At 44.8% G+C, this 22751-nt stretch overlaps 1 protein-coding gene across 4 annotated transcripts in view; it reads left to right on the top strand.

The window, feature by feature from the left end:
- The window catches only part of RAB11FIP4 (RAB11 family interacting protein 4), an 84038-nt gene that overhangs the window by 37902 nt on the left and 23385 nt on the right, over positions 1–22751 (top strand). For 2 of the 4 annotated variants that reach the window (XM_075044374.1, XM_075044371.1), the window contains exon 1: positions 16793–16848. The exons of 1 other annotated variant lie outside the window; for it this stretch is intronic. The gene's annotated coding sequence lies outside the window, so the exon portion shown is untranslated. Of the gene's footprint in view, positions 1–16754; positions 16849–22751 lie in introns of those variants that run through there. One more of the 4 variants, XM_075044373.1, reaches the window with a different exon arrangement.

The raw sequence follows: 22751 nt of genomic DNA, 5'->3' as shown, positions 1-22751 counted from the left end.
GCGGAGAAGATTCTCACATGAAGCCTTCTGCAGCTTCAGCTGCTCCTCCCTGGAGCCCATGCACTGCCTCTTGCTTGCACAAGCCATTGGGAACCTCATCTGGGTAACACCACACGCATTGCTGCTTTCAGGGCGAGACCAGCCAAGTGAGGGGTCAGTAGCATTTGTTGAGACCTGGGAATATGGCCTTCAGATCATATGGAACAGACCTAATCCAAGGCCTGGCTGGCCCCAAATTTTACTGTATCCAGACTCAAAGATCTCATTTAGCTACCATGAGGTGTTACTTTTCCCTACAAACAAGTTCAGTTAAGCCATAAGGAGTAATTCCAAAGGAGGTGCTGGTCAGTATAGGCAAGAATGGCAGAATTGGTTTTTTTTGTATCTGTAGCCAAAATCTAGGAACTGCCAGATACATCCAATTCAATCTGCAGCCAGAAGTGTGTGACAGGATGGGCTGGGACTAGATGCAGACCTTGCAGTGGGTATTCGTAGGAGATCCTTACCTGCTTCCCCCCAAACGAAATATGAATTGTCTCCTGATCTCTTATCCTAGCTTTGAAACATGCAGTTTAATACATGGTCCCAAATTATGGTTATGAATTATGGTACCTCTGAATATTCTTAATAGCTGTATAAATATCTGGACCTTTTAAAAAAATCAGATGAAAGAAGGGCTGATAATTCAGAATGATTAAAAGGATTTCAACTTTTCTTCAGAGTTAATTGAGAACAAAGACTGTTGCCCCCACTCACTGCACAAATTTCAATTAGGCTGATGGCAGAGCTGGTCACAGTGGCTGAATCTGGCCTGTAACAAATTGTTAAGGGAAATCTTTCCTGTTTCAATCATTGAACCTTATTAAATCAATTTCATACAACGTTTTAGTCATTGCCTTTCATTCATGCCCAACTAAAGCTGCTTTTTCATAGCAATCAGTGGCAACAGAGTTTGCATGCTAGAAAAAACAAGACTGGCTTTGCGTTGTCATGTGCTGCATGAGAGACTGTCCAGAAATTTTCATCTGGGGGTCTGCTGTATAGAAGAAGGGCAGGAGGTGCTTCCAGCTTCTTCAGCGAGCAAGGTACCAGTGCATCCAGATGAGATGGTGGTATCTAAGTTCTTAGCCTTAATAAATATTTCACCTGGGATGTTTTGTAACACTTTTCAAGATGAAGATCACATACGGCTATGGAGGGACCACCTTGGCGGGCTTTTTTCCTGTGACATTTTTCTACATTGCTTGCTGAATGGGGCTTAGCAAAAGAATGACAAGATGCTGGAAGATGAGAAATGAATGAGGGAGACAAGAAAGCTACATGTAAAGGAGATGAGTATCGGGGGGCATTTTTTTTCAGTGCAGTTAGGATGTCGCAGATCTGAGCACCACTCCTGTCTCAAGAAACCTTGCAAGGTAGGTTATTCAGTAAACTTCTTGGACTAGTAGATAACAACTCTTTTGTGGTGCATTTTTGCTCAAATTTCTATCTGAGGTTTGTTGTTCCACCTCTGATTTTTTATAGATTCACTTCTCATTCCTTAGTCATCTCAAGCTCTTAAACTCAGTGGGAATTTGGAGGAAGTCAAGAGTTTTGAGCTCAGCCTCTCCTGCAGTCTGGGGTTGAAACGGGTCAGCCTGCAGAAGTTCATTGAGATTTCCTTTTCAAGCAGGACTTTCTGTGAGGTTTACATGGAAATAACAACGATCCTGTTTTGTTTTGTTTTTTTTTCTTTTATTGCTTCATCTCCCTGCTGCCAGCAGCACATCAGAAATCAGGGATCCAGGCTGACCTCCTGGAGGAAAAGGCATGCTGCCAGGGAAGCAGATCTCAGGTCTTTATAGAAAGAAGTGTCACATTACCAGCTGATTAAACAGGTCTGACAGAGCCTAAAGCATAATGCACTGAGCCTGAGGTTGTAATCCAGTAACTGTCTCAAGGTGAGCCTGCATACGATGGGGGGAGTTCCCAGGTGATGGCAGTGTCTGCAGCCTCAAAGGAGAGTCCCCTGGGTCTTGTGCATTCCTCTGGGTTTCAGGTGGAGAAACTCAGTTGTTGTTGTTCCACTTAAATTGCACTTTCCACAAGGGGCTGAGGGGACAATGGACCACACAGGTCAGAGCATGCTCAGGTTCTTAAAAAGGGTGACGGCTATGACTGGGGTACCTTTAGCTCCAGCTACACAGGCATCCTAACAAGCCCAGCAAACTGCAGCTAGGTAGGGAATTGGTGTTCATATCTCAACACGGGGCTGTGGAGCCAGGTGCCAAGAGGGGCCCTGTGCTGCAGCACTCGTGGAGGCTGTGTCTCTTCTCACGTGTAGCCTCTGTCTCCTGGATGCCTGTGCCAATAGTTGCGTGGTGCTGCTATGTGGGCATGGTCTCCTGGAGGGGCTGTGCCACATCTATGTGAATGCCTTGAATATCTTAGGGCTTTAGAGTGGCATTAAATGTCTGTGTTCAGTTAGCTGAAGCCAATCTTCAGTCATGCTGGACATCAGATAGGAATGACTGATGATGCTGATCCATCTTTGGGCTGTCAGTACTGCCTCTGCCTGCCTGGGGCTGAGCCACCAGGAAGGAAACAGAGAGCAGACACCCCACATCAGAGATAATTGACAGTGGGGGTCCTATATGGACACTGCAATTATTTCCTTCCTTTTCCTTTTGTCTAATTGTAAGATATGTGGTTGCCATAGGGGAGACCACCTACTGTTATACTGTGATTTGAGGAAGCCTTTGAACTTGTTTCTCTTGAGCTTTGGTCACCCAAATGTAAAATAGAAACAATTAAAACATGTGAGAAGTGAAAAGGTGTGGAAGACAGACATGTAAGGTTGGTCTGAGCATCCTCAGAGCCAGCTCTGCAAAGAGTGTGGAAGAGAGGGAGGGCAGGTTTATCTCTGGAGTGAAGGGCACTTTTCCCCTGAGACTTGCATGAGGTCTTACACCAGACTTGCAGTTTCCATGTTGTTTCCAGGCAGAGCAGTTGTGTCTGCAGGACAGGTATGAATGCAAACTCTTCTGGCAGAGCTGCTACTCGGCCATGTATCTGAAGCATTTACTCCATATCTGTTGCTATTTACAAGTGCATGAAAATGGCAAAACGCAGAAAGAGCATTTATTCTCTGTGAGCCTGAAGATAAAAATTATTCCTGGTAAGGAGGGGCTAGCAGCATTCAGAGAGTTGTAGGAGCAAAGCCTACAACTTGGATGCGACACACTTTCTGTTCCCCTTTAAGCTTGGTGGAAGGGAGAGTACCAGAAGTTTCCAACCCCATCTTCCATCCTTGGGGAGACATTTGGCCTGCCTGAGGGAGCTGTTGGTTGCATGGTCAGCACTGTCCCCATGCAGGGTAGCAACAGCACCTAACAGGGAAGCCAGATCAAACCAATGGAGATGTTCATGAAGCATAGTTGGGACTCAAAATGAGCAAAGATAACAGAATGAGGGGTTTGAGGGCTAATGGAAAATGTGTCTTTAATGAAAGGAAGGTTTGCTATTGATGTCAGCAGCTTTTAGACCAGGCTTTGGTAGAAGTGCTGGTGCTCACTGGGTCATTGTGGGTTGCCTGTGTCTGGTGGCCAGCTTGCTTTAGCATATTTGGATGTCAAAAATTCATTGCTTTTCCCAGAAGCAGCAGATGAAAAATTGGTTTCAGTTGAGGAGCTCTGTGATATACTTTATTCAGGCCTTGGGGAGACTTCCAGTTTTGATGTTAACTATGATTTAATGATAAAATGCTAATATCACTTGGAAGGAAAGACAATTGGTCCAGTCAGCCACCCTCACAAATAACTGCTGCACTGTGTGCTCAGGAGCCAGAGCGCTGCTGTCGCTCCAGATCGCTGCCCACGGCTTAGTCATTTGTCTGAGCACCAGTGAACAAAAACACAGATGTAGAAGGAAATGCATCCTCTCTGCCACAGCAGAAAATTAATCATGTGAAATACACTTTCCCCATAGCTGCCCATTGCTCGGGGAGGAGGGAAGGAGTGAAGCCAAATTTGTGAGGAAAATATTTCCCAGATGAGGACAATTTTAGTCCTGTGCAGCATACATCCTCACAAGGTACTTCATCAGAGCACTAGGGATGGAATTGCAAGAATGGAGAAATGAACATCCAAGTCCTATGATTTTCTTGTCTGAGCTTGGCGAAGTCACTCAAAAGTAGTTTTAGGGTTGGAGACCACCTAAGCTGTATTCCTGCTGTTTAGCAAAGCCTTTAAGTGTTTCTTGGAGCTTTTATCACACTAATATGGAACAGAAGCAATTAAAGGGTGAGAAGTAGGTGTCTGAACACCTTTGAAAGCCACAGCCTCTCTACGTCAGATTTCTTTGCAGTGAAATAGCAGTAGCCACTCTTTCTTTTCATGCAAGTATTATGAAATTACACTGATAGTATCCAAGCTGTGTTGCCCTGGAACACCCTCCCTTGTTCTGGATTTGCTCTGCAGCTCCAGACAGCACCTCCAAAGGGCCAGTTACTGAGCAAAGCTTGGGGCAATTTGGGGACATCAGTGCAGCTGTTTGTTCACAAAACAGCATCACTGCAGGTGAGCGGCACAGAGCCATCTGTGCAGGCTCCTTGTGCAATAAGCCCAGGTTTTCCCATATCCTTTCTGGTGCTCTCCATCTAAAAATGAGGTCCTATTGGAATAAATTTGTGATACCTAGAAACTATTGCAGCAATCCCAGAAGAAACCACAAACAACAGACGTGAAATCCAGACTGCTTGCAGTTAAACACAAACAATAGGTCCATTTTACATCAGCTGGCATTTGTCAAACTGTTATCATAGTTTATGTTTACCACAGTGTTCTTTTGGGAACCGTTAAGATTGCATGTGTAACCTAGGGAAATGGCCAAAAGAATCAGATTCAAAATATTTGCATTGCTTACAGCCAAGGTTCACAGCACAGCAAGGTCATTTCACTGTGTTGGGCTTTTGGAGGTGTTGGTGTAGCTGTGCTATAGCTATTGAGCTGGGAAGTAAAGACATGGCAGAGGCAAAAGGTGACTGTGACCCCGTGCACATCCTGATCCGTGCTGCTGAGGGTGGACTACATACGGCCACATCTTCCCTCCTCACTGCTGCCTAGTTTTTACTCTCTGAAAAAATAATGAAGAAACACTTGACATTAATGAAGTAATTTGCATTTGTGATGTTTATAGTACAGAGCCAGGTCTTCCTACTTAACTATATCATGAGTTAATCCATTCATTTCAATAGCAAAGCTTGATTCTGAGTTGATTTACACTAGAGTAATTCAGGTTAACTAAGCTGCAATCATTGAACAATCCCAATTATAAGAATATTCTTGGGTGCTGGGAGAGAAATAGGGCAAGGTGGGTGGACAGACACACCTTGCAGGTAGTCAGACCAGCACGAATGCTTACAGACCTTGCTCTGAAACAGCAACATGAGGCTGGAAAGAGCTTGTGATTGTGTGTCTGCATATTTAGACAAACACTAGCCTAACAGCTAGAGTATTGTAGTTTTATGTCAAAGAGGGAAGTTTGACAAAAAGTACTGATGAAGACCAGGCTAATATCCCAGTACAGACTGAAAATACATTGCATTTGTCATTGTGAACATTTGCACTTATTAATAGCCAGTATTAAAAAAGCCCTCTGAGTCCATCTGTTACAGTTTCTGATTCAGGCACTGAATGTTCAGGGTATCTCATAGGTTTTTGAATATTTCTGCCTTGGGAAAGATTTTTTAGCTAATTTTAAAATTATGACAGAATTTTTCTGAAATTTGTTTAAAACACTTCACTTGTTCAGGTCAATAAATCAGGACCAAATTCTCACTGTTATGCCACTGTCTTGAACAGTGGCTGAGGAGTACTGAGATCAGAACTGGACACAAGTGATAAATCCAGCCTTATATCGGCATGGTTATGAATATAGCCACCCTCTATCAGTAAATCAGAGATTTGCATAAAACACAGAGAGATCATGTACCAGGTGAATGTTTAATAATACTTAGGTTTTGGATAGCCACTTATGATGGGGGATAGCAAGTGGATACAAGTTGTATGTGCTGGGAAATCTGTAAGGAAAAAGGCCCTTAGATTTTTCAACCTGATCACAGGACATCACTGTTGTGGGACATAAATCTAAATGACAGTGTGTGCATCTGGTTGTTAAACAATTATCTCCATACGAGTGATAGTTCACTATGGAATTGAAGGGGCTGTACGCTGCAGCCCTGGTAGCGTGACACAGAGCCAAAGGGAATCTCTTCATGTGACGCATCCAGTCTCTTGCAGTGAAGAGACAGGACACAGACTGCCACTCCGGCTTTGAGGAGCCTGTTGCTGTATTACAGCTCCCATTGCTTGTGTTGTTCCAGGCAGCAAATGCATTTGAGGGTGAGCATCTCTTATCAGTAGTTCCCATGCTAGTGACTGGTTTGTCCTGTTGATTGACAGCTGTGATAATGAGGTCATTGTGAGGAGGCAATCAGTGCACAGAAATGTTTTTATGTCTTGTGGTCTGGGATCTTGGGCTTTTTGTGTCCCAAGAGGCTCTAGTTGGCTGGGCCAGAGCAAAGGGCAGAACATGAAATGACTGACTGTACAAGAAAAAACCCTGTTGCTTTCTCGTCTCTGTATTAGGTGGTTAGTTTGCCATAGCCCTTGTAGAGCTGTTTGCTGTAGTATCAAGACAGAATTTTCTAAGCCTTTTTATGTACCTTTGGAGTGAAAATACCAGGGGAGCAAGACAAGTCCATCTATGAACTGGTTGTTCATAGATGCTCCATTTCTAAATAAATCACCTTTGCTGCTCACTCTCTCGGTGTTCACTGAACTCTGTTGATTTAGCTCCTGGTTTTCATGCAGCTAGCTTATTGCAGTACGGTGCTGTGCTCCCAGGGAGCCTCGAATTTGCATCTCGGCTTATACCAGAACAAAATACTGAGAAAGGGATCTGATGACTGAGCAAAGGTGGCATGGAGTAAGAGGGCATAATTCTGGTTGCAAGGTTTGGCAAAAAAGTTTTCTGCGTGTATCTTTTCTCCTTTATTCTCTGTTTTTATCTTGCTGGAGGTGTAGAAGGTTGTTTTCCAAAGCACCGCTTTCACCATGCAAAAATCTTGCTTGCTTTCTCTCTTTCCGCTGATCCTCTCCTTATTATGCATCTCTGAGTTGCAAAAAAACCCAAACCAACAGTGGCTAGCAGCTCCTGCCTCTTAGTGACAAGATTAAAATCCACCAAAATGAAATGTCATGGACAGTATTGAGTTGTCATTCTCTGATACAGAAAATTGACTTGTTGTATATTCCTGCTGCAGTGCAGAGCTGATGGAAGTACCTGGCTTGCTAGATTTCAATATGAATGCAATCCAGTGGTGAATAGGAACCACACAGCACAGAGATAAAGGAATGTGCTAGGGATGGTCCAGGTTGGAAATCCGATCGTTTTGATGTCTATACTGACTCGTTAAGGCTAGAATGCAATTCATGTTTCAGCTGTTAAGATTGTCCATGTGTGACTTCTAAATTAAAATTTGTGTTTCTTACTGAGATTGGACTTCCCTCTGTAATACCAACCATGCTTCTGAAATGCTTTGTAGGCACCACTTATAGAAGTAGCGGGGTTTTTCCATCCATATGTTTATATTTTGCTGGTTGCTATTTTTTAGCCATATCCAAGAATGAAAATTCCATTTCTGGATAGAACTGATGGTTGAGCCCATTCCTGACTTTCTATATGACCCAAGATCCTAAATCTAAAAGTAATCCTGAACCAGGCATATACAAATCTGCAGCAGCTGCAACTTAGACTGAGATGATTTTATTAACATTAGTTACTGAAACATGCTTAACCTGACAAACTAGCTCCTCTGCTCACAAATGTTGCAGTGTCTCTCAGTTAGAAGGAACTGAAAACATCTGGTTCCTCATTTGGTGAAGAGCCAGGAGTCTGCCAAAAAGTGAAAAATAAGGAATGCAGCAGCTGAGTGCCACAGCGTCACCAGAGTGCAGAGTCATAGGAAATGGACCAGTTCATGTCTCTTCTGTATCCATGGTGACCTCGGGACTGCAAGGGGCTGGGATGCTGGGGTCTGTCACACTGTGCTGTCACCATGCAGCCACAGGTGACAGGAGAAGATGGGAGCTCAGCTGGCATGGCACTGCAGTGTTCAGCACTGGCACTGCAAGAGGTTACAGGTCACTGTAAGACAGCAGCGTCCCTGAGCCCCTGATGCAGGCAGATCTGCGCCAGCTTAATCTTGTGAAAATGGTCAAACACAGCAGACAGTTCAGCTCCTGCACTTTATAACCTTCTCATCCCTCTGTCAAACAACTCCCTACTTAGCCTTGATGGAGAAACCATAGCTGTCAGTGCCAAGGGACTGAGTCCAGGCCACCTTATTCCTGATGGGTGTGTTTTCCCTGATGACAGTCAGTTCGTGGCATTGGTGGCATTAGGCTAGATGACCAGCTGTGTTTAAGGAGCCCCACTTACTGGATATGTGCCACATGGAGATGGCACTGGATTGGTAAGACAGAGAAGATTAATGGCCTCAGCTGCAATTTTCCAAACAAATAAAACTTTGATGTGCAATGTAATTTAAATGATCTAGATCAAATACAGTCTGGGGGCCTGAGACGTATTAGGAGTCTCAACAAAAAAGCATTTGCAGTGGCACAGTTTGGTGTCTTTCAGGGATAACAAATGAAAAAGGCTTTCATTTTAGCTTCCATTTCCTTCCTCTCCCCAGGTTTCGTTGTCTTTCCTAACTGAACGCCTACCTCACTCATCTGCTAAAAACCAGGGCTGGAGACAGGAGCTTGTATTAGGCAGACCCGTGTGCAGAGCCGGGAGGGTACTTCTGTGGCCTTCTGTGAAAGAGACCATGAAGTGTAGCAGAAAATAATGTCTATGTTGCATTAAAAAAATGAGTATTTTTATCAGAGAAGTTTTCTTTTGAGACAGAAGTGTCCATTTTAGGTCAGAAGAGGGAGGATCAAACATCCTACAAGCTCTGATCTATCATCATATGCATGGTCATGTTATCAGTCTAAACACTGTCCTGGATTTGCAAATCTCCATAAGCACAGATGTGCTTTGGGCACAGTGGGCTCATTGTCCCAAGAAAAATCGAAGGGAGATCTTGAGTGATGTCTTGTATATAGATGTTGCTGCTAAAAGCAAATTCTCCCAGCAAGTAAGTGCAGATTGTTTCTGTTATTGATTGCCACGGTCTCTGCTTCATTGAGACCACATGGCCCACTTTGTTTTTGTAGCTGCCTTTTATTAAAACTGACAAAGAGGTATCAGCGTTTGAAAAGATGAGTCTTGAGAGTCCCCTGGGCAGCATTTTCATGCTGTAAAGTGATACTGGCACATTTGATCCACAGATGCTTTTAACACACTAATAAAACAAAAGCCTTCCTTCCCAGGGTGGTCTTCTACACTACAAAGCTTTCTGGTTTTGTCCATGCTTAATGTCCCAGACCCCAAGAAGTAGAGAGAACCTGCAATTCCTTCTACTTTAAACTGTGCTCTCAGGATTTGGTCCTGTGTTGTAAACTGCAGAGAAAAATTCCTGTGTGTATAGTTTTTCAAGGTATATTTTGCTGCTTCATTGAAGGCTCAGAATGTGTTTTGTATTCACATGGGTTATCTGTATTGGTTTTCAGTATTCCTGAGACTGGCAGTCGGAAAGCTTTCATCCTTATTTCTGGTGACCAGCATTTACAGTTCCTACTTCTCTCCTGTTCTTGTAATACCTGACTTCATAAGGAGCCAGTCAGAGCCCTACTGTAACACACAAAACAGAAGATTTTTGTTTTGGCATTATATTTGAAGATATGTAAAAAAATTTAGATCTGAGAGATTTCACATTAGGACCTATCATGAGTGGAAATGTTTGACCTCAATCTGTCTGTGCAATAGCTCCTGATCTGTAAAATGGGAATACCATCTTCTCTCATTTTGAAGAGGCTTTATGAAGATAAATTAATCTTTGCAAAGCACTCAGATGTCAGAGTGATGAACACCACAGAAAAGCTTGGGGGGAAATAAATAGTTCTGTCTACAGAGCAGGCTGTTAGTAGTAGCCATAAATAAGACATGAAGCTACACTTTGATCAAGGAGACTAAAGCAGATATTGAATAGTGGCTGATAAACTGAGCACCATCCAGCCTGTGTCCTGAACAAATCCAAACCAGTGGGAAATGGCATGTGATTGTGTGATTAAAGAGATATTAATGCAAACAAGCAGTAGGACCAAAGTGAAGTTGCACCCATGAGCTCAGTACATTACTTTAGGATGCTCTGTTCTGCAACCCTGCTGTTAGCTGTGTGCCATGTGAGAAATATTAGCCACCAGTGAGCATGAATTATTCTTGTCCTGGCCAGCTGATTCTTTTTCTTTCCTTTTCCTCTGCTAACTAATTATGTTATACAGAGTAGGAGCTAAAAGCTTAAAACCATGTCATGAAAACAAGCTCAGAGCTGAAACTACCAAAAGGTGTGTTCTTCAGCCAGCAGCCTGTCTTTTACAGACCAGCCAAAGCAGAATCCAGCAGAGCTACACATCAGTCAGAGGGGATGTCAGAACCCCCTGCTCCATCCACATCTCCAGGCTCACCTAACTCCTGGCCAGTTGCTTGCTCAGATAAGCCAGCCAATAAAACCTACTGTTACTGCAGCCTCAGAGGAGCAGAGTTAATTTGCCACAGCAGATACAGCTGAGTAACTGCATTTGCGTCTTTTTTGTGCAACATGGAGCTGCTTGGCTCCACCTTGGTTTAAGCTCTGAGGTGGTTGAGGGATGCTCACACTTTCCTTGCCATGTTCTGTGCTTTTATCTGTGAAGTGAATGTGTCCATGCCCTCAGTCTGCACAGTCCATTTCTAAAGGACAGGCCACATATTTTTCACTTGACTTTGCTTATGTAACTTGTTGTTTTATTTTAATTTTTTATTATTGGGCATTTTGATGGAGGCTAAATAGAATAGATTTTGTGCCTGGTGTATTTTTGTAATGCTTTTGACAAAGGTGCTTCAATCGTGGATTCACAGCTACTGTTATGAGACACCTTCAGAGCTTGATATGAAAAACCTAATGATACAGTTGCAGTGATGAGAAAAAACTAAACTGCTTTTCAGAGGGAGGTGCATATTCTGTTCCATTATCTGGCCTTTGGATTCACAGTTCTTGACTTAGTGTCCCTCAGGCTTTTGGAGAAGAACACAGAAAATCTCTCCAAATGCAGCCTCATTAAGCAACAAAAATGTAACTACTGATGGCAAAGAGGTTGCAAGTAGCTCTAGAGAGAGCAACGGGTAAGTCCCCTGAAATGTCTTTATGCTATAATTGCGTGCCATAGAGTTAGGTCCAACTTCATTATAGGCCCAAGGAATTGATGCTAATGGGCCCTCAGCCAGCCCCATCCTGCCTTCAGTGCTCTCGGCTGCGCAGAAGACCTTCTGTTTCGAGCCCTTCGTTTGACCTGTGCTGTTTGATCTGCCAGGCTGCCTGCCGTATTCCCGAGGATAGTATACAAGCAAGCGCTCTGCTCTTATTAATGTTAAAGGGGATCACAGGGAGAGCAGACCCCCATGGTCTACTCCATGATGTAGAGTCTAAAGACCTGCTTCCTTACTTGCTAAAATAAGCCTCTCTGGAGACACTTGAGGTCTTGGTTTTTGGGAGTGGGAGCAGGGGTTGAGCTGAGCCTGCTCCACCCAGAGCAATGTTCCCGTGCAGCTGTAGTTTGGAACTGACCTCCTCACCCTGTCCAGGGATGCAGGGATGGGGAGGGCAGGGAGGAAACTGCAGAAAGCTCTGAAAAGGCTCTATCTGCTGTAAATGTAGCCTGCTTCTTCCCCTTCTACAGTCTTCAGCTCAGCAGCTCCACACTTCTCCTGTGTTCATCCTACCTTAGCCTCCTCGTGCCTTCCCCTTCAAACAAGTCATGGGAACAAATTGTAGTCAGGAAAGAGTTAATTCTGCACTCCCTCTGTCCCCTTTTCCCTACCTCAAAGTCTCTCTTTGCCTGTTCTGATTGTAAGATCTTTGGGGCAGGGACTATATGCTCCCTGTGTTTCTGCAGAAACTAGCTTAATTAGGGATCACTCTTGGTTTGTTCTGTCATAATAAAAGGGATTCATAATAATACTACAGTAATTCACACCAGTCTCATTGCATTTGCTTCAAAGGAGGCACTCCAAAATAAGATGAGAGTAGACAAGATGAAGATCAGACCAGCTGTAATTACTAGTCTGCGATATCTCATTTTGAAGCAGAGTAGTTACGTGCAGTAGTAACTTGGCTGGCTATTATTCTAGGGGAAAAACCCACACAAAAGGTATTTTTACATAAGTATCTGTGCAAAATAGCCACCAATATTCATCAGAGAGAGCATGATTAAAGGCTCTTGAAGTATGATTGGAGTTGCCAGTTTTCATGAGATAATTAAGATGCGGGTTTGGTATATACATTCTGGTGATCTCATTATCTTCATTATTAATTAGTCTCTGTTCTTCACATTTCAGCTCCAGTTTCTTGTCATTAGGGTGACTAGCCTGTGAGCGATGCATTAGTGAGATTCAGAGGAAGGATTCTGCCTCTGGAACAGCAGAGGAGGTGCCAGCCTTTGTTCAGAATTGCTCCAGAAGAAATTGCAGTGCTTTGTGTAAGATCAGCAGGTTGCCCTGCCATAAACCCTTTCAACAATGTACCCTGCATGGCGATTCCTGGCCAGGAGCCCCTGGTTTCAGCAAGCACTCTGGCTGCTACTGGAAGTCAGCAGTGATTGTGATTTAGGCACTCAGCTATGTATTTATCAATCTTCCTCTAAGCACCCAGATATGAATATTTTGCCCAAATTTCCTCTGGCATGCTTCTGCAAGCACCTTTTTCAGGATGCTTAGCATTATTAATCTGTGGGATCTCGCAGTACCAAGCATCCTTTTGCCATTGTAGCCATCTCTTTTCTTTCCTGTGGTAACAGGGTTAAAAGTCTACTCTCCATTAACAGAAAGGTAGTTGTCACTATCCTAACCTCAAACCCTGGACAGGACTCAAGACTGCACACACTTTGCAAATACCACTATGTACAAGTAGGTGTATGGCAGATGGAATTTAGGAAAAACCAAGATGAATTAAGATGGAAACTAAGCGTGAGGGAATGCCCTGCCATTTCCAGGGGCCAGCTATTATGGTACTGGAGGAGCACGTCTGCCGTCGTACAGCTTTCCTTTGAAAAGCAGAAAGTCTGCTATTGATTAAGTCAGAAAATACCATGCTCATGAGAGCCTCAGTGTGCAGAATCTATTCATGCAAACTAAGTATGAAGCCTGGAGCATATTTCAATGTCTGTGGTCATCTGAGCTGTTACTAACCTGCACAGATTCCTCAGCTGCCTGAAATCATGACAAGAGAATAGACCTCCAATCTCAGATGGGAAAAACATATCATGCAACTTCTCCTTCTGTGGCGCTGAGTCATTTGAGTTGCAGCTGCCAGTCTTACCAAGCAGAAGGTGCTATCCTGGGCATTTCATGCAGACGCGCAGCCCTTCCTCCTCACCCTCGCTGCTCTTAGGCATGAAGCAGTTAAAGGTCTGTGTCACTCCCGATGTAGTTCTCATTCGTCCAAGAGAAGGCAGCGATGGCCACCTGCCCTCCCTCAGCCATGACAGCGTGCTCTGCTTTTCCTTTGCAGGAAACAAATCACAAGTCATATTAAACAGAAAACTATCGCTTTATGATGAAATATGTAAAAAATAAGTTTTTGTCTCAATGGAGATCAAAACTAGCCTATAACAATCTCCACTTAATCAGGCTTAGCTTTAATGGAGTGAGAAATGGACCTGTATTATAGCTATGGTTATTACTTAATAAAGTTTTTATACAGTCATTCCTTAATAAGACATGATTGTCTAAAACCTGTACCTTTTTTAGGACCTTTACTGAGGAACGCTTCTATCAATGAGACATTTATGCCTTCTCAATTATTACTGTGTAATAAATGGCAAAGCCCTGGGTAGCATACTAATACATTCAGCAGGTGTACCAAACAGTTGTGCTTATGTTCTTAACATCTCTATTATAAAATTAGTTTTAACTGTTGCTGCTTTATCTATTAAACATTTATTTTACATTTTGCTCATCACAAGCTATTGAAAGTATAGCCATGTTGACTAATCATTCTGTGAGTATCAGGAACTGTTTCACAGTGTGCCGTAATACTGCCTGATCAGTATAACAATACAAACACTTCTTACTTGCATCTTTCAGGAAACCATTAAAAAATGTACTGCGCAAGTAATTATTTTACTTATGATTGTTATTTATTCTGCAATGAACCTGTGACATACAACTGTCTCTTTCAAAATGAATACTGAAAGGAAAAGCAGATTTTAGAAGTGTCCTATTTAATAAGCAGCGAAGTTACTGTCCCCAGATCTGTCTAGTAAAAATTGCTTTCCTGTTAATTTATATTAATGAATAGAAGGATCTCTGGGAGGTGGTTTTGATCCCTGTTACACCGTTCATTATCAGCTTCTGCTCAGCTTCCGGGGACAGCTGCCGAACACAAAGGCTCTGGAGTCCTGCTGCCACTGCAGGGAGCCCAGGGTCTGCTGGGTCCCACGCGTGTGGGGGGACCTGCCCCGAGACCTGCCCTGCTGAGTCCGAGGGACCTCCTTGGACACATGAGGATGGCAGTGTGTGTTGGCTGAAGGTGCACTTCGCTTTCATCTGTTGCTGTTACACTTTATTACACTAAACCTAAGGTATCCCCCACCCTTCCAATGCTCCTCTGCTCAGCAGAGAGGGAATTCTTTTTATTTTCTTTTGATGAACTGAGTAAAGTGTCAAGTTCAGTGAACTGCTTTAAGCTTTGCATGTAAGAACTGAGGCTAACAAATTTCTTTTTCTTTTCTCTTCTTTTGGTTTTTGAACAACAGTATTTTACACTTAGAAGTCATTGGCTGCAATGAAAATGAGGGAAGGCTCAAGCAATACCTGGGACGTGTGACCTTAAGCTGGTAGATGGGTTTGAGTGAAGCGTGAGCTGGTGGGCTTGTCACTGCCTGCTTTGGTCTGTTTTCTTATAATTTCCTTATCCTCTGCTCCAAGTAACTCTTGGGCCTCTCTCCTCTCTGGAAAATGCCCTGTCTTTGGACACAGTAAGGTCCAAACGATTTGGGGATAGAAGTATAAAGTACTTAAGCGATCTTTCAGTCATTTAGATTTACAGCATCTCTGTAACTCTGTATACAAGCACTGTTGCTGAAGTATGCCACAAACAGCTTTGTGTAACTCTTTTGAAATACCCAAAGTTAACTTTAAAAATGGGTTTTGGAATATGGCCAGATCCAATGGCAGGGTAATGACTGAGGATTCTTTCTTTCTCTAGGTCTCTTTCAGTGGCATTATGGTTGGGAGGGAGGTGCTTGTCTGTTGACTGAATCCTGCAGGATGGTGTTTCCTTCCGTGTGTAATACTCCAGTGAAAACTGTGACAGTGGGTAAGGGCAGGGTTTGACTTCTGGACAGGAATTTTGCAGATAATGTTTGTTTGCATACTACCCTCTGCCTTTGAGTCTTCTACTGCAAAGCCACAAAAACAGATTTTATTTCTTTAATTTTTTCTTTATTAGCACAGACAGCACAGTAAACACAATTCTTATGAGGCATTGCAAGAAAGGAAGTTACACAACTTCTAAGAAGTGAAGCGAATTTAAAATAATGAAGTCAGTGTGAGTGTTCTCAGCCTTTTTGGTTTGCTTTTCTTTATCTTGTAACTAAAGGATTAAAATCAAGGACAAAACAGACATCGCTTCCTAACAGCATCTGTTATGTTTTGTAGCACGCCGAGGGTGTTTTAGACAGGCACCACCATCACGGGGAGGCTGTACGTGCGTTTTATGGTCACCCAGTTGTAGGAACGAGGGCACACCAGGCAGGCAAGGTCGTCCCCAGTGAACCCTGGTGTCCCCAGAGACTGTTCCCCTCTGGGGACCTGACATCCCCGCCGCCCTCAGGGGCCCTGTCCGCCTGGGCAGCCCCTTCACTTTACGAGGCATCAGAAACCCCAAATCGGTCTGTCTAAATTCCTCCGTTGGCATGTTGGACGTGTTCTTTGCAAACTCAGCACCCGCAGGAAGGGGCTGGTGGCCCCCGACACGGGGGGTTAGAGGCTGGTGGGTGCACCTGCGTGGGGTGGAGGTGATGGTTTACCTGCCCTCACCCCAGATCCCCTCAGATCTTTACCTCCTTCCCCCCGCCCCGCTTCCGAACTGGGTTTGAGCACAGATATACAGATGGATATATTTCGAATTATTCGGGTTTTAAGCCGCGTTTACTTTCTCAGGAACCCCCAGCAGCTTCCTCTTTTACCACGGATAATTACCTCTTTTGTCGAGGATAATTTTGGGCAAAACTGAAGAATTACGACTAAAACCACCAGCGCGGTCGGGGAAACGTCCCTCACGAAGAACGGTTTCTCACAGGAGGAACCGGCCGCCAACAACAAACCCCCACCCCCGCGCGGGACGGGGACGTTTTGTGTCCGCCCAGCGAGGGGAACTCCGGACCCCCCCCCGCCCCGCCGCCTCTTTCCAAACCCGCGCTGTGACGTCACGGAACCCCGCTACCGAACGCCTACACCGGACCCCCCGCGTCGCCTAGCAACCGCGGGGCGGACCAACTGTTGCCCGCCGAACGGGGGACGCGTTACCGTCACCGCCCTCCTCCCGCCCACTCTGCGGGGCGGGGACGGGGCGTGGGGACGGTATCGTCCTCCCGGCGCCGGGCCAGGTACGGGCGAGACGGGGAGCAGAAGGCGGGAGGCGGCCGGTATCGTTCGTGCGGGGTGAGGAGGAAGTTTGTGGCCGTGTTGGGGGGTTTCCACGCCGCGGCTTCCCCCCCCCCCCCCCCGGGTAGGGGGGCTGTGGCGTGAGGGAAGGAGGGATCCGTGGGTCCGCTCCGCCGTCTCCTCACCGCTCCGTGCGGTGCCCGGAGGGTTACGCACCCACGGGGGTTTGCCGCTGGACGTGGGTTAGGGAATTCCACCGGACTCGCGGGGGTCGGGGCGGGGGGGAAAGAGTATCTCCTGTGACCTTTCTGCTGCGGTATCGGCGTTTTTGTGATTGCACGGAGCGGTTTGAAATCCAGGAAATGCAGGTAGCGCGAAACCCTGCTGGGCTGTTTTTTTTTTTCCTTTCTTGTTTGCCTAGGGAGGGTTTTTTCGCTCCACAGACATGTACGCTGCTGAAAGGTTGGACTCACCGTGGAAGTGTGGAAAGGGAGCACGTCCTGGGGAGCTCTGGCAATACTCTTGTGTGGGGAAAACGCAAAACCGTCTGTGGCTGTGCCGGCAGCCGTGCATGGTGAAATGGGGGTGTTGGGGAAGAAGGGGGTGTCTTCCTGAGCAGAGCCTCATGCAGCACTCAGGTCTGTCACCTGAAGATGCCCGAGTATCTGGGCTTTAAATCTTTAAAAGAGGAAGAGGAGAAAAGAGTACTTTTTAAAGGTGAATGCAAGCAAGGGGCTTGTTCTGTAATTATACTCTGTGGCACTGGTGATGTGTTTGGATTGCCATTACTTATTGTTGAATGTTTTTAATACCCAACTGTGGTTCTGAATGCATTTGCTGGCTCCGGGATGCTGGTGACATAGCCAGGAAAAAATGATTTGCAGTTAGTATGTGGCTGTCATGACAGTCTGTTCTGTAACTAGAGATCTCCTGTGTAGCTCTCGTGTGGGACCTGTGTTGCTGTAATGCAGTCGGTGAAGTGGTCCTGCCTCTGGTGAGCTGCATACAGTTGGGCCTGTGTTCTGTGTGCCTGGCAGCATAAGAAAGCAGTTCACAGCAGCGATCTTCCTCTGAAGCCTTCAGCGGTGGGAGCATAGGAGATGTTAACAGTTCTTGGTCTGGAGTTGTTTGTCATGTCTCTGAAATGGAGACAGGCAATTGTGCTTTTCTGTTACGCCAAAGTGACCTATGGCAGAGATCCCCGGGCAGGCAAACGCCATCCCCTCTCTGTGCTGTGCTAGTGCTGATTTTGGGGTGACAGTTTAGTGTTGCTGCTTTGATAGTAGCAATAATCTTCATTTGTTCCGGCAGATTTATAAGGTTAGTGGCTTTGGGGGCACAGATAACAATTTACCCTTGTGTTATTTGGCTGATTTAACTACTTATGTTAAGGAGGAGGGACAGGTGAGAGAACACTTCTGAAATAGGTTCAGAATAGGCTCCCTAAACATGGACTTCATGGTACCTGTATTCAAGCCCTTATACCAGTATAATTTGTGATTCTGTTGATCCCTTTTGATATGCTATCATAGCTGCTCCCATTCAAAATAGTCTTACTCCAGTCAGATGACATGCTGGATGTGGGGTTGCTCCCCAGTGATGGGACTGGGTTGCCCTTCCCTAATAATTTCTTGGTTCTCAGTAGAAGCGAAGTGTGAACTTGTTGGCGATGCAAGTGATTTTTCTGCCTGTGGCCCTTCTGATTTTTGGGGAGGGGAGGAATAACATGGTGTCACCACCAGATATGTGCAGTAGTGTGCAATATTATTCACACAGCTGGGTACAGGACATAGTGGAATTTCTACCGACTGTTTGGCAGCATCTACCCAAACTGAGATGAGCTTGAGCTGTTCCGATGCTAGATGTGGTAGCCTTCAAGCAGTTTTAAAATCTCTTTTAATGGGCTTCTTTTAACTCTGTTATTTGAAGAATTACTACAGACAGCAGCAAGTCTCCCAGAAGCCACCTGATGTGCAGATGTTTCTAAGCTGTGGTTGCCTTGTCAGGGCTCTTACCGCTGTGGTGGTTTGGGGATCTTAGCCATGTGCAAAGGCTGCAAAACAAAACACTTTCCATGCCAAAATAGCAAGGGGAATGGAATAGCTTCGCTTTAGTTATTGATTAACCAGTTCCTGTAACATGTGTTACGCATACCTGGATCTTAAGTCTTTCAGTCTTTTGAATACAGTGTCCTAGTGAAATATTTTATAAATAGTTATAAAACTAATCATAGGTTGCTGCTGAATTAACCATTATCCAGACATTAATAATCTCAAATGCTCCCCATGTTTGGGTAGCTGACCCCTTAAATTCTGAATTGCAGCATAATAATGTAATTCCTTTTGTTCTTTCTATAGTCATTTAGGTTGAACGCTGCACCAAACGTAAGACAGGCTCTGTAAGTGCTTCCTGACAACATAAAACAGTGCTTTGGGCACTGTGTTGCTGCTAATACTGCTGGTTAGTAGTAGCAGTCTCTGGATGTGGCTCTGCTTTGAATCTTGTTTTCAGTGTGCAAGCTAATGTTGTTATGAATGATTTCTACTTGGTCCTTATCTGTTTTGTCTGTGCAGGTTCAAGGGTAGAAACAGCTTCTGCCTACGCATAGCTGTAAACTCTAAAATAAGCCATGTTTTGTATTTTACCATACAAGTGAAAAAACACAGTTTGTTGGCTGTGCCAGGGTTTATGATCACTGGGTTTTTAATTTGTGTTTGTCATGTGTCGAGCTCTATGATGTGCTTGGCAGCTTTTATAAAAGTAAGGGTGTTTACTTCATTGTGAGAAAATACAAAAGCAGGTATGTGAGACCCTTTCTTTAAAAATAAATAAAATGCCTTTTATAAATAGGTGAGGAGACTGAAAATTTTTAAAAATTAGTGCTTGCAAACTTTGCTGGATAAACGCTGCAATTCCAGTTATTCCTGCAGCAGAGACGCCTTAACCTGTGGTTTGCCCAGCCACCAGCTGAAGAGCAGCCAAGGTCCTGGAGGTCCTTCCTCCTCCTAGTGAAGAGTTCTTCCGAGCTACTTCAGTATTTCTTAAACATCAAGTAAATTAGTTTTTAGGCTTGTCTGCATTCAGACTGGCCAACGAACTCTGGGAAGTGTTTCCATATAAATTAGAGCAAAGCCACATCCTTAATGTTTTCCCTCTGCTTGCCAATGTAAACTGCTCATCATCAAGCATGGCTGGATTTCTTACTGTGCTGGGGAAACTCAAGATGTTTCTCTACCTCTTGGGGTCCAAAATTGCTCCCATTCCCCAATCATTCCTCCCCTCTGGAGAATGCAGTGTAATCTAACCCAGGTGGGTGGGAAGACAGAAATACGATTTGTGAGGCAAAAATCTTATTTTCTTTGTTCTTCTTTAAATGTCTCTATTTCATTGTGCTTGCTGGAGGCCAAACTTGCAGTAGTGTAGAAAAGAAATGCAAATATTGTAGTTTCCAAATTCTTTGGGGGAAGGGAGTTTGACCAGGGCTCCTTTAAATAATTAGCTGAGGACATAGGCAGAACTGTTCCTGCCTGGGACAGCTTCTTCCTGTTGTTCATGCTGTTTGTGCCTAATGGTACTCCTGGAGGTACCACGAGTACCCTCCTCCTCACCCAGCCATTGTCTGGAGCAGCGCTAAGTCTGCTCAGGTTGCTCTTCACACATGTGCCTGCGGCACCCGCGGGCAAGTATGATGCAAGTTTTTTGCTATTTACTGAGTACCCTACTGGGTGACCTTGAGGCTTATCAAGGAAAACAAGTTAGCGCGTGAGCTCAGCTGTCTCCTGAGCAGCAAACACCAGTTGCAAAGAGCATCTTGTAACTTACAGACTTGGTTAATTAAGGAACTGAACTGAGAAGCGAGTGCTGGACTATGCTTTAGGCTTAAAATAAAGACATTTCTTTGCAAGCAGCCTCCAGCTCTCTTTGACATGGCATAGATGTTCACTTGTAGTATTGCTTCAAAATAACATAATCTGACCTTACCTCTGACCCTTGGTCTTAAGGCTGGTCTATACTGGGGTATTTTTGGGGTGCCTTTAACTGTGAACTGCAGCTCTGCATTTCCTGTGTGTGAGGAGCGTTATGACATCTGGCCCGCGGTTGGCCGTATGGTGCCCAGGGCACAGCGGTCTTCATAATTTTGTCACCAACTGTCCTTGCCAACATAATGGTAAATGCTACTGCCCATGATGTACTAGAGCTACCTTCACTGGCCCCATTGCCCAAAGGGGTAGGTTTAACAGGGGCAGGCCTGAGCATCAGTCCCAAGAAACGATCCCTGGTAAGAGTTTAACATTTTCTGTCCTCCCTCCCTGTTACTGCTGTTCTGACTTTAAAAATAGAAAGCGATTGTCTCAACTCAAGGCAAAGGCTTCTCAAGAGGGTTAATTACGTCACATTTATTATCTGCTGTGTAGATCTTTTTAGGCAAATGTAATGAATAATTTTTTTTTAGTTGTATACCAGCTCTTTTAAGCCAAGGGCTGCAGCACCCCTGTGCATGCTGCAAAGGCAACGCCGAGTTGACCACAGCTCATTTCAACATACAGCTGCCTGACCTGGGTGCCCTGCCCTGGAGGAGGGGGTGGCAGGTGGGTACCTGCTGTGGGCTGTCCCAGCAGTTTGCTGTACGGGAAGGGCCGTGGTACCAGTCTGCAGACAGCTGGCAGCTTGCTCAGTCAAAAGCATTTCACACTAGAAATGTTACCGGAGACTTTTTCAATTAATTAAGGTCTCGTTCCTGCTCTTACTGGAGTGGACACCTTAGGAGTTCCTGAGTGACGTTTGGGACAACCTCATGGTATACCAGCATGGTGCCACTTGGCACCTCTTTTTCTAGATATGGGAAAGAGAATGGCAACTATCTTCCAGCTCAGAGCTAGAAGTGCCCTGATAAATGTTGGAACAAGGTGCCAAACAATCTGGTGGGTTTTATTCTGAACTCTGTGGTTGATGTGCTGGCCCTGTCCATGCTGAAGGTGAAGGGAATGTACTCTTGTTCCTAACACTGCAGACTAGGATGTTCTTTTCTTCTGCAAAGGGATGCTCCTTGCCTTGAGCCTCCAGTGATGGCTGATGAGCATATGATAGTCCAGTAGTGGGAAGATAATCCAGTAGTGGGAAGCAGCCCAGGGAGTGATGGGACGCAACTTCAAAGTAATGGGAAAGAGCCTTTTTTTTTTTTTTTTTCTCTCTTTAGAGGATCAAATTAGCAGTCTGCTAAAGGCTTTTAATGTTAAAACTTTCAGAGCATAAGCAATGACCTGTGAAAAAGAGTGCTTGGATCTAGACCCTGTGCATGATGAGGCCTGGCATGTCTATTATGGCCAATTAAAGTGACAGGTAGCAGAGTGTAAACACTCCTGACTCCTGCCGTTCCCTGGCTGACTCCAGGCTGCATACTGCCTTTCTCCTCTGCCTTGGAAAAGGCACGTCAGTTTGAACTTCCTATCCAGAGCACAAAGCAGTCTTTCACAACCTCTGTGCCCTCCACTCGGGTGGTTCAGCGTGAACAGCCCAGAAGCTGAAGCTTGGTCTTTCAGTCAAAACCTGTTGTCCTCAAATTGCATGATTGTATGAGATACAGATGTTATCTTGGGAAGGAAACAGAGGCTGGCAGTGCACTGCAGCACAGGCGTAGCTTGCCCTCTGTCTGAGGACTCTTCGCCAGCTTTCCAGGATGCTGTCCAGCACTTGATCCTAGATTTGGATTTTAGGAATAAACTTGCCCCTAGAAGTCCCTTCCAATACCCACAGCAGCAGTGTGTGAAGCTTTGCCTTAAACTAAGCTTCAAATATTAGATTTGAGTAACTAAGCAGTCGGAGGAAGCTATTGCATTGAACAAACTAACTTGTGGCCCTAAAATAGCTTCTTATTTGAACAGCTTAGTAGAATAACCATGCTCTGCACGCTGATCTTGAACTCTGAGGGATTTTAAACTCCCAGCTACGTGGGGAGGCTT

This window comes from Buteo buteo, chromosome 13 (genome assembly GCF_964188355.1).
Source record: "Buteo buteo chromosome 13, bButBut1.hap1.1, whole genome shotgun sequence".
Classification (NCBI taxonomy): Eukaryota; Metazoa; Chordata; class Aves; order Accipitriformes; family Accipitridae; genus Buteo; species Buteo buteo.
Note: the sequence above shows the minus strand (reverse complement) of the source record. Positions and strands in the feature narration are given on the sequence as shown.